The sequence below is a fragment of the Oncorhynchus masou genome, chromosome 31 (genome assembly GCF_036934945.1).
Source record: "Oncorhynchus masou masou isolate Uvic2021 chromosome 31, UVic_Omas_1.1, whole genome shotgun sequence".
Lineage (NCBI taxonomy): Eukaryota > Metazoa > Chordata > Actinopteri > Salmoniformes > Salmonidae > Oncorhynchus > Oncorhynchus masou.
This window is the reverse complement of record NC_088242.1, coordinates 62,088,613-62,101,557: the sequence shown is the minus strand read 5'-3', so window position 1 is coordinate 62,101,557 and position 12,945 is coordinate 62,088,613.

The following is a 12,945-nucleotide window of genomic DNA, read 5'->3' as shown; positions in this document are numbered from 1 at the left end:
AAATATTTCGGAGCTTATAGTCCTTTCTTTACTTTTCTATTTTGTCTTGAATCAATCCCCGGAGTATAACAATACCTATTTCTCTGTGTATAATTGGACTGGATGACAGGCACATTTGAACTCAACAGATGAAAGCCTCTCCTGACAATAGAGTGTCTGGCCTGTGTCATGACTTGAATGACTAGGAGATTGCAACGCTGATACACACACATACTCACTGGCTCACACGCACACTGACAGACACACTAATGGGCACACAAACACACACAAAGACACACACACATCTGAACAATGATATGTTCAGAGACGTACACAAAAATCCTCAACCATGGCCATACAGTTCCTTCAGAAAGTATTCACACCCGTAGACTTTTCCAACATTTTGTTGTGTTGCACCCTGAATTTAAAAATCATTTAATTTACATTTTGTGCCACTGATCTACACCCAATACCCCACAATGTCAAAGTGTAATTTAGTTTTTAGACATTTTTTACAAGTGAATAAAAAATGTAAAGCTGAAATGTCTTTAGTCAATAAGTATTCAACCCCTTTGTTATGGCAAGCTTAAATAAGTTCAGGAGTAAAAACATGCTTAACAAGTCACATGGACTGTTGCAATAATAGTGGTTAACATGGTTTGTGAATGATTAAACCATCTCTGTATCCCACACATACAATTATCTGTCCAAAGACCAGGGAGGTTTTCCAATGCCTTGTAAAGACGGGCACTTATTGCTTGATGGGTAAAATAAATACAAAAACAAGTTGACACTGAATATCCCTTTGAGCATGTTGAAGTTATTCATTACAGGCTGACTACACCGCTCTCATCACGTGCACGAGCGTTGCAAAATACATTTAGAAATCTGTTATTCAATTATTGCACTCACACTGTTCGCACGCACCAACGAGCATCTGCGTTGCCAAGGGCTAAAATAGAAGTCAGTTCTATTTCTGACGCAGATCGCGTTGCAAGTCCTGCCTCTCCCATCTCCTCATTGGTTTATAGAAGCAGGTACCCACGTGCCATCTCCTCATTGGTTATACCCATGTGGGTGACTGAAAGATGAACGAGGTCGGTGGCGGTAATGCACCTAATTTATGAAAGTTGCCAATCGCAATATAAAGTCCAGAGAATAAAAAGCCTGGAAGGAGGAGCGATGACTAGAAACGAGTCGGTTCACCGTTTTATGTGTGGACTAGTTGTCGGAGTAGAGGACCTTGTGCATTTCAGGTAAAATAACTCATTGTTTATATCCCAGGACAAATTAGCTAGCAACAGCAAGTTAGCTAAATAGGACAAATTAGCTAGCAAGTGCAAGCAAAAACAATTTGCCATTGTCACGTTCTTTCAAAATCGAACCCAGAAGCAGACCAGGACAAGGAGAGTAGGAAGAAGGTGAGTATTTATTTACAAGTGAATGTGAATGGGTAGATATATCCAGGTGGCGTAGCGGGCCAGACAGGGTGCGTTCCAGGACACCGGAAACACACTCCAGGACAGAAACACAGGCAAACACAGACTCAGGAAGCGGGATTCGTGACAGCCATAAAGGTTTAATGCTTTTCAACCTGTCCCCAAATTAATGTAATTGGTTCAGCGTTTGTTTCGATTTTTTTACCTGCGTGTTGTGATCGCGTTTGGTGTGGGGACAAAATCAATTCATGCACGGTGGCGCATGCGCGCAGCCGGTTTAGGTTCGGCTTTGGATGGTGTATCATTAGACCCAATCACTACAAAGATACAGGCGTCCTTCCTAACTCAGTTAATGGAAAGGAAGTAAACCGCTCAGGGATTTCACTATGAGGCCAATGGTGATTTTAAAACAGTTAGAGTTTAATGGCTGTGATAGGAGAAAACTGAGGATGGATCAACAACATAGTAGTTACTCTACAATACTAACCTAAATGACAGAGTGAAAAGAAGGAAGTCTGTGTAGAATAAATATACTCCAAAACCTGCATCCTGTTTGCCATAAGGCACTAATGTAATACTGTCATACCTTTTGTCCTGAATACAAAGCGTTATGTTTGGGGCAAATCCAACAGATCACTGAGTATCACTCTTCACATTTTCAAGCATGATGGCGGCTGCATCATGTTATGGATATGCCCGTCATTGGCAAGGACTAAGGAATCTTCTTTGGAATAAAAATAAATGGAATAGAGCTAAGCACAGGCAAAATGAGAATACCTTGTTCAGTCTGCTTTCCAACAGAGACATTTAGAGACAAATTCACCTTTCAGCAGGACAATAACCTAAAACTCAAGGCCAAATATACACTGGAGTTGCTTACCAAGATGACATTAAATGTTCTTGAGGGGCCTAGTTACAGTTTTGACAAAAAATCATCTTCAAAATCTATGGCAAGACTTGATCACTTGCAAAACCCCAGACATTTGTCATAAAATAGTAGAATAATGCTTGCTCTGCATATTGTCAGTGCAGACTGTAAGTTTGAACAGTTGCCAGCATAACAAATTATTATTCACTTTTTCAGCAATTCTCGCTTCGATATTTATACATGGACACACACACAAGGACACACACACACACACAGGGACACACACACACATGCACACACTCACTCACGCACGCACGCGTGTACACACACACACACACACACACACACACACACAGTCTCACACACAGTCTCTCACACACACACACAGACTATGAACCAAAATACTGGGAATCAATTTTCAAACAGCACTCAAGGGGGCATTAGTAAACAAAGCAACTGCAATCCCAACTTTCCAAACAGAAAAACGTTCCAAAAGCACAAAGTGTTTCTGCGTCATTGTATTTGATGTTTACTTTGTTGCCAGGGAAACCACCATTACCCAAACATCTCCACTTTGACAGACATTTACATTAAAAGCGTTGTCTCCCTCCCTCCCCTCTCACTCTATCTCTGTCTGTCTCTCTCTGTCTCCCATGTTGCTCTCTCTCCCTCTTTCAATCTCCCTCCCTCTCCCATCAGTCCAGTTTCTATCAAGCACCCTACCACTGAGTAAACATTTCAGGGAAATTGTGTAAACTTCCCAGACAAATGTTTTTATCTCCAGAAGATAATAAATTCACTCTTTGAGTCAAATAAGATCAAAGTAAAAGTTATTTCTTATTCTACATTATTTTTAACGTATATTAAAATGACAGTGACTACTATGTGGTACAGTACATGATTCAATACTGCTTCTAGTTTGAAAATGTAATAATTCTCAAAATACAATATTGATTTACCACTCTCCAGTTGGCTCCAGTTAAGTTTTGCAATGATGTCCCATGTGTGTCTGTGTAGGCATATACTGTATACATGGGAAAGACCAGTTTACATTGACAATTAAAATACACATTGTAGACATATAATAGCATCCATAGATCACGTTGACACGATGTCCAACGGTGATTGGTTTTCTGTTTGTCCTTTATACCCCCTTTGCATAGATCTGAAACAGCCTCTAGTAGAAATATGTACATGTATTTCCATACCAAGAGGGAATAATACCTCCAAGCCAGACAGGGATTTAGAAATAAATTCATTCAAGTGGAATCTTTCTGTTTCACATGTAAAATGAAACCACCGTGCACCTCAAACATTCTCATAAATAGTCAAGAAAATCCTCCCGTCTTCCATAATACTGTGCCTTGTCTTTCCAAAAACAAATCCTTACTTACAGTTAAATTATGAATAAAAATGCAACTCCCTATTGGTGACATTAGCTGGCCATAACAAAGAGGACAGTGGATCTGATGTAATGATCTCCATCACAGCTGAGTGTGTTCATCACAGAACTCTTCCCCGACACATTGGTCAGTAACAGTAGGGGGTAGCTATGAGTGTGTCTGGACTGTAAGTGGCTTTCACAATGCAGGATAGTCTGTCAGATAGAGGCCCTTAGGGGGCCATCACCACACCATGCCTGGCTGCAGAAGGGCCTCTGTGTCAGTGTGTGTGCGTCTGTGCGTATGTGCGTGTGCGTGCGTTTGTGTCTGTCTCTCAGTGTGTGTCTGTATGTGTATAAATCTCTCTCTATCGGCGGCGTGTGGAGATGGCTGTTAGGGGACTGGCTGGAGAGGAGAGCTGGCTCACAGGGCCCCAGATTGATGAAGTGATAGTGATGGATGGAGGCAATAAAGGCCTGGATGTCCTGTCTGTTGCCTGTGATGAGGCTGGTATGAATCACCCGTCTGGGGCTGCTACTCAACAGGAGGCTGCTCAATCCACAGCCTGGATCTTCCAGCCCAATAGTCTGTAAAGCCAAATGCACAGCACTTCTTAAGGGGATGCTTGGCCAAAGAAAATGTATAAAAATTAAGTATGACCAGCACACATGATTGCTCCACAACATACCTTTAATAAATACAATGTTTCGATCCAAGAGTGGTCTTCTTCAGGTGTGTCCTATTTCATTTCTACATGGATACTCCATCCCTCCATCCCTTTAGCTGTTTATCCATCCTTTCATCCTTGCATCTATCCCTCCACCCCTTCAACATTCTATACCCCCTGCCCCGTCCACCACCGTACGCAATCGTGTCTTCCCATAACCATCCAGGCAGCATGCCAAAGTATATACATTCAACAAGATGACATTTAGTGTACATTTATTGACTATATTACATACTTTCACTGGATCTGAAGCATACCATTATGCAGACTATAATATGGTTGCCTGCATAATGGTAATTTAATTAGGCACTGTTTACCCTTCTTAGATTTGTGTTCAAACATCCCTTGTTAAGTGATTGCAACTTTGAAGGCCAAAACAACCCAATCAACTCAATCAAGCCAGTCCTCCTTGAGAGGGTCATTTGAAAACACAAGGCCATTTAAAAAAAGCAGTGTTTGTTTCGGCATAATCAGATAAAGGGAAACAACGTCAAATTTCAGAAATGTGTCTTGTGTATTTTGAAAACTACCAGTGACAGTGGTGTGTCGGGGACAGTGTTCCCTGGTGTGTGTGTGTTGTTGCATGTTGTTTCCCTCTAGCTTTTTTAAATTTAATTTTACCTTTATTTAACCAGGCAAGTCAGTTAAGAACAAATTCTTATTTTCAATGACGGCCTGGGAACAGTGGGTTAACTGCCTGTTCAGGGGCAGAACGACAGATTTGTACCTTGTCAGCTCGGGGGTTTGAACTCTCAACCTTCCGGTTGCTAGTCCAACACTCTAACCACTAGGCTACCCTGCCGCTTGGTGGAGATCTCAGAAAAGGTCCAATTGTAAACCCGTGATCCAAATGTATCATATAAATGTATGTGTCATATCTCACAATTGATTGAGCTTTTAGCTGGGACAGAGCGTGTCTTTCTTCCCATAGGTTTGCTGTATTCCACAAAGTTCTATCTAGCGCTGCATAACCATGTGCCGTAGCTCTCACTCTAGCTCTACTTCGCTCTCCCTGAGTGAGAGAGGTGTGCACTTTGACAGACAGTCCAACACCAAGTCAGAGAGGTTTAGGCACTTTGTGGTAACTTAGCAAGGAATGTCCACTCACGTTTCAATATTAATTTCCTTTACTTCCAAACTAAGAAATAAATGGTGTACAGCCATGTACAAATGGTACAATACAGGAGAGCGATATGCCAGCTCAACATGTGGTCGTATCACGTTGTACTACCCCGAATCTGGGTAATGACATCAAAGGAGGGTAAAGGTCAGGGTCAATACAAATGTCCACAATAACAATGTTCACGTGAATAGTAATAATACTATACTGCAGTTAAGTACAACACAAAGTCAGTAGGAATTGTTTATAGTGTCCACACTATAACACACAGATACATTTCGTGAAATGTTCTGTTGTTCCCCTTTAATGATATGAGATGATAATTGGTAGTTTGGTTGTTCCGGATGCCGTGCTGTGGTCTGTGAGGGTTCATTCGCGAGGCCACCCTATGTTAAAATAGACAGCATGAAGGGCTTTCAAAGTGCCACAATGCCTCGAGGCAAAGCAATTTATCACTGTTTGCATGAATATTCATCATCAAGCATCTTTTTCTACCATCAGGGTTGTATGGAAACGTGGGTGTATAATGTCTTCTTCTGCGGCGTGCTGTTGGAAGACACCGGAACCTAGCGACCCCTCATTACTGGCTGGTGTCTTCCCCACATAGTATAGCTGCCTCACGGGAGGAAAATTTACTTTTCCCTTCACTAACATGGCAGAGGTCAGACTGACAAAGACGATTGTGGGTTCACTCTAAGTTCTGACTAGTTGTGGGGTTGTGTGATTTTGCTTGGGCAATGTGGTCGTGCTCGATAATGGGCAAAAGGGTACAGGCAGGCGACAAAGGAATCAAGGTTATTATATTAAACTGAAACAAAAAAACGAATCATGAAACAATTATTTAGTAAAGTGCAATTTTTGACTCCAAAACAAATAAAAATTAAATAATAATCATCATGAATTATGCTCAGATTTAGTTTTTCTTCTAAACTTTGGGCCAAAATCAAATGGGGTTTTCAAGCTACTGAATCTGGCGGTAAATTATTATGCGATGAGGAGATGGCAATGTTTCAAATAGGCATGTGCATCACTATGACTAGCTAACAGGAAAATAATTAACTAGGCAGCTATCTTTGATTCTTACTAAAAGTTAAAAAGCGTTGAATTGGTGTAAACATGGGCAAAAGAGAGTTTCCTTCTCCCGTATTTTTTGACTCTGCACTATTCCTTTTAAATCCAAGTCCCATTGAGATTGAATTGATCATTTAAACCTAACCTAACCTATGACCCGACTTGAAGATTGATGTTCACCACCGCTCCCCATCTAACTTCACAGAGCTTAAGAAAATCTATGGGGAAGAATGGGAGAAAATCCCCAAATTCAGATGTGCAAAGCTGATACAGACATACCCAAGACGACTCAAAGCTGTCATCGCCGCCAAAGGTGTGTCTATAAAGTATTGCCTCTGGGGTGTGAATACTTATGTAAATGAGATATTGCTGCATTTCATTTTCATTATATTTAGCTAGCATGCAACATTAGCTTATGAATTTTTGAATTCGTGAGTAAACAACACATTTTGCAATGATCACAAGTTCATAACTTTTTCGATTATATATCTTCATATGTTTATGTCTTCTTTAACATGTTATTTGTGGGGGATGCTTGCTGATACAGACTTGAAATTCATTGACAGGATCAGATAAGTGTCTTTTACTGCGTCAGCTTCATGATTTGTGTTGCCTTGAGGAGTGGCCTCAGTGGGTTTCCTGGAGTAGATCCGCCCTCTACTGGACACTTGGTGAACCTAGCCAGATGAGTCAATTTACACTTTGTTACATCTGATCAAATAATCATAGTAACATAGCTAATTGCCTTCAATAGCCTATACATAACAATGATTGAAGAAATGTATAATTAGTGTGTACGTTTTGAAAGAAATATTGAAGAAATATTGAATCAGTAGGCTACAAATTAGCAATAAAAAATCAGCACTCAGTCTTTGTAAATTAACCTAAACTAGTTTTGAACTAAACTAGTGTGGAACACAAATCTACCAAATACTTTTCCACCACAGCACAGGAGGTTGGTGGTACCTTAATTGGGGAGGACGGTCTCGTGGTAATGGGTGGAGCGGAATAGGTGGAATGGTATAAAATACATTAAACACATGGTTTCCATGTGCTTGAAACCATTCCATTTGCTCTGTTACAGCCATTATTATGAACTGTCCTCCCCTCATCAGCCCCCTGTGCACCACAGAGTTTATAACACAAGCACAGCTACTTGATACCATATATTAAAAATAAAATTCCACCACTTTATAATGCTCTGTTAGCAATTAGCACGCACAGCCGAAGTCTAAATATACATGCTATTACACATTTATTTGGGGTTACGATCATATTGGCTGGCCCTCGCTTCATACTCGTCGCCAAACCCACTGGCTCCAGGTCACAAGACCCTCCTAGGTAAAGTCCCAACTTACCTCAGCTCGCTGGTCACCATAGCAGCACCCACTTGTAGCACGCGCTCCAGCAGGTATATCTCTCTGGTCACCCCCAAAACCAATTCTTCCTTTGGCCGTCTCTCCTTCCAGTTCTCTGTTGCCAATGACTTGAACGAACTACAAAAATCTCTGAAACTGGAAACACTTATCTCCCTCACTAGCTTTAAGCACCAGCTGTCAGAGCAGCTCACAGATTACTGCACCTGTACATAGCCCACCTATAATTTAGCCCAAACAACCTCTTTTCCTACTGTATTTATTTATTTGTGTTGCTCCTTTGCACCCCATTATTTATATCTCTACCTTGCACATTCTTTCACTGCAAATCTACCATTTCAGTGTTTTACTTGCTATATTGTATTTTCTTCGCCACCATGGCCTTTTTTTGCCTTTACCTCCCTTATCTCACCTCATTTGCTTACATTGTATATATACTTATTTTTCTACTGTATTATTGACTGTATGTTTGTTTTACTCCATGTGTAACTCTTGTGTTGTTGTATGTCGAACTGCTTTGCTTTATCTTGGCCAGGTCGCAATTGTAAATGAGAACTTGTTCTCAACTTGCTTACCTGGTTAAATAAAGGTGAAATAAAATAAATAAATAAATATTATAATGCTCGCATGAATATAAAGATGAATATATGTTCATACCATTGTCACCAAACAGCTGCATTACACTCAAAATAACTTGAATTCAGATGCTAATCTGGTTGACAACACTAGCTAGCTAATCAAAACCATTACGATTGTTAGCTAGCATGCTAGTTACCCCGACTGCTACATCCAAAATAATTGTTTTTGCAACAATAACAGTCGAGTTTAATCTTAATGAATGTCTTAAACAACAGTCCAAAGCATGTTAGAAATAAAATCATTTATTATGAAATGTACAGGCAAAATGCAAATCACTACGGAATCTGCTCAGATCTGGTTACACTTTTACATCCAGTTGAGCAGTGGCTCTCCCTGATGGAAATGTCCCTGCATCAGGCTCAACATCCACTTGAAGGCTCCAAGTCGGACTGTATAGCGCACCTGGATAGCCCCACCAGGGGGAGCTATAAAGGGAATGTTGAACTGGATGCGTCCAGTAGCGCTGTACAGTCCATCCCCATTCACCTCAGAGGTAAAGCTGCCTCACTAATTTCATCTGTCAAACAGGTAGGCCTACACTACTACAAAAAATAGTCTCCCACAAAAAGCCTTTGTGTTGTAAGTAAAGTTGAATTAAAATGAAGACAGTTGAAATAAGTTTTGCCCACTCGAATTTGCTTACTTTCAGCACCATGAGCTGTCCATTTCTGATTGTGCCCTGGCTGTCGCTTCAAGTTCAAGTTCAAGTTACTTGAATCTGGCTTATTGTGATGTCAATGTCCCACCCTGATCTGTTTCACCTGTCTTGGTGATTGTCTCCACCCACCTCCAGGTGTCTCCTGTTTTCCCCATTAGTTCCCAGTGTATTTATCCCTATGTTTCCTGTCTCTCTGTGAAAGTTTGTCTTGTTTTGCCAAGTCAACCAGCGTTTCTCCTAGTTCCTATTTTTCCCAGTCTCTGTTTTATCCTAGCCCTCCTGGTTTTTACCCTTGCCTGTCCTGATGCCGAATCCGCCTGCCTCTGACCACTCTGCCTGTCCTGACCTCGAGCCTGCCTATCCCCTTGTACTGTTTGGACTCGGACCTGTTCACTGAACCCCTGCCTGTCCTGTCCTCGATCCTGCCTATCCCCTGGTACTGTTTGGACTCGGACCTGTTCACTGAACCCCTGCCTGTCCTGACCTCGAGCCTGCCTCCTGGACTCGGACCTGTTCACCTCCTGTTCAGCCCCTGCCTCCCCTGACCTCGAGCCTCCCCCCTGGTACTGTTTGGACTCGGACCTGTTCACTGAACCCCTGCCTCCCCTGACCTCGAGCCTGCCTATCCCCTGGTACTGTTAGGACTCGGACCTGTTCACTGAACCCCTGCCTGTCCTGACCTTGAGCTTGCCTATCCCCTGGTACTGTTTGGACTCTGACCTGGTTTATGAACTCTCGCCTGTCCCCGACCTGCCTTTTGCCTACCCCTTTTGGTGTAATAAATATCGGAGCTCAACCATCTGCCTCCTGTATCTGCATTTGGGTCTCGCCTTGTGCCCTTATAGTCAATAACTCTGATAAATACATAATGGGAACAAAAAAACATATATATATATATATATTTAATTGAAATAACTTATAGCAGAAGCAAGCTATCATCTTCACACTCTCCTTCTCGAACTGAACATATGGGCTCCCCTGGCACCGATAACATGGATGTCAGCCCGCTGCACATCTCTGATTCAGAGGGGTTGGGTTAAATGCGTAAGACACATTTTGGTTAAATGCATTCCGTTTGTGCGGATAATGTAGCATTTTTTGGACTATGCCTAATCAAAAATCATTTTCGGGAAGAAGCCTTTGACTCTCCTCCTGAGCTGCCACCATAGGCCTACACAGCAAAGGCTTTGATCAGTAAGAGCAGAGCAGGCCCGGGGCTCAGGGTTGGAATATCCATTGCAGTGTGTAATGCATGGTTTTGTTTACACCAGCAGCGCAAAAGACTCTGAAAGGAAGAACATTTTTACTTAGAAGTATACCTATAATCCTCTATTTTTCTCAGAGCATATAGGCTATGGATCCATTGATTGAGACCACACTAAATAGCCTATAGACGCACTTGATATTGCGCACCCAGCGGAGAATCAGAGCTGAGGTGCAGCACCAGGCACACATCGACATATAGCTTAATAAGCAACTCATTTTAATTCTAGCAAGTTAACAATTCAATTTTAATGTTGATCAAATTCTACACTCTTCCATTGACCTCCATTCAAAAAATATCCACCTCCACTCGTTAACGCTGTATTTTTGCACTGACAGAATTTGGGGCAGAGTCAGCACTGTCACCATACAACACAAATGTCTCCTAGCCTGCTTTCTGTCCCTAACACTAACACTAAAACTGAAACTAATTAATATAAACTAAATACAAATATTTTTATACAACTCATACTGATAAAAAACTAACAAATCAGGTCTGAATACGAACAAAGTAAACTGAATTTGAAAAACTAAATAAAAAAACTGATAGAAATGAAAACTAATATAACACAAAACTATAATAACCTTGGAGGGGATGGAGGATTTGCCTGTCTGAGTTGAGAGGGTTTGGGTGGAACCAGACGAGGACTTGGGCTGTTATCAATTTGGGAACATTTGCCATTTCTCATCCCTCCCACCTCTCCCTCTACCCCAGCATGGGCCCAGAGAACCAGGGATTGGTGTCTGTTTGTCTTCTTTCAGTGCTTTATCAGACCTGGAGGCTTCTCAGTGCCGTCCCCAGATTACAGAGCGGGGGGGGGGTTACTGACAGGCCTCGGACTAAGCTGTCCCTAGGGGGGTGAAGGGGTGGGGGGATTTGTGAAGGCTGCTCAGACTCATACTTCTCTTACAATTTTCTCTCCGGCAGGTCTCCGACTTGTCTGGGAGAGAGAAAGCCCTTTCTGCATAATTTAACGGATCTCTTCTCTCTCAGTCTCAATCTGTCTTCCTCTGCTGCTTCATGGTGGGTGCTGTAGCCCAGGTTCAACAGCTTGAATGTTTTGTTATAAGATATTAAAACATTTTATATTCCATGGTGACAATCTAAAAACAGCTAAATTCCCATTTGAACATAATACTCTAATATTTCGTATCAAAGAAGCCAGAGACAATTACAGGTGCGTAAAAACATGAGCAAGATGCACTTCAGCAAGACGACAGGATTCAGGACTGAGTCTGAGCATAATAAAAGAGTGCTTACATTGTGGTCAATTATACAACAACAATGTTGGCTCCACCAAAAAATACATTTCAACCAGTTAGCCACACATTGTGTGATGCTATTCTAGACAAGACATCCACAGAGCAATATCCTTAATGTTTGTTGTCTCCGGCCTTGATCCCTCTGGAATTTAATCCATGACAAACGGTTTGGGAAAATATAAAATCCTTGATGTTACATGGCAGGGCCTTTTACAAAGTAGGACAAAACAAGCATGCTCATCTTTTGTGAACAAAGCCTGAGAAGAGTGTCTGACACTCCACTGTAGCAGTGATATGGCTATTGCTGTAGACTAGATGGTGCTGGTGAGTCCTGCAGCTGGAAGTCAGCCATAAGGAGCCTCCATCTGTCTGCTGGAGAAACCACCCAGCATGACAACAGAAAGTGTCAAAACACCCACGTTAACGGCTGCTTATAAGATTAAAGTCATGTCTTCATCAGGTGTCAAAGACTCGTCCATGGTCCCCAAAGTAGTCGTCTGACAAAGATCCAGCTAAAGTGGAAAAAAGATCCAGTGAAATTGTATAGATATGAACTAAAGGCAACTGGAACAAAGACAGTACAGTATGAAGATAGGCAGAAACTGCTTCTCCAATAGAAGTCCTCAATCACGCTTGTAGGTGATGTCATGGCGACGATGGCTAGCTAAGCTCATGCGTAGAAACACGTCATTGGGTCAAACGTCTCGTACCAAACTGAGCATGAAAAGGCTGTCAAATCAAAGGCACTCCTTCAATATAAAATTGTTTTTGACGAAAACGTTAACGTGTCAGTTTGTCACTATGTACAACAAAACGGGGTTGGAGTAATAACATGTTCAACTACTTAAGACATTGGCTGGAGTCTAGGTAATGCCTTTAGATTTTGAGAAAATTAACAAATAAGAAAGAATTCTTCACTTTACTCATTGACTTCTCAAAGCCCAAACCCCAGTCTGGTCTGTTTTGCAAGAGTTCCTGGAAGTCTCTCGGTATTGCGCCTCTGGGTTTAGAAACTCTGTGGCTGGAATTTCAGTTTACTCCTGAATTTAGTGAATTGATATTGAATGGACCCAAACCTGGTATGTGTTGGCTTCTCCATTCTATAGTTTTGACAGGCATACAGATTAACCGTACAGAACTGAAATTATTTCATCAAATTG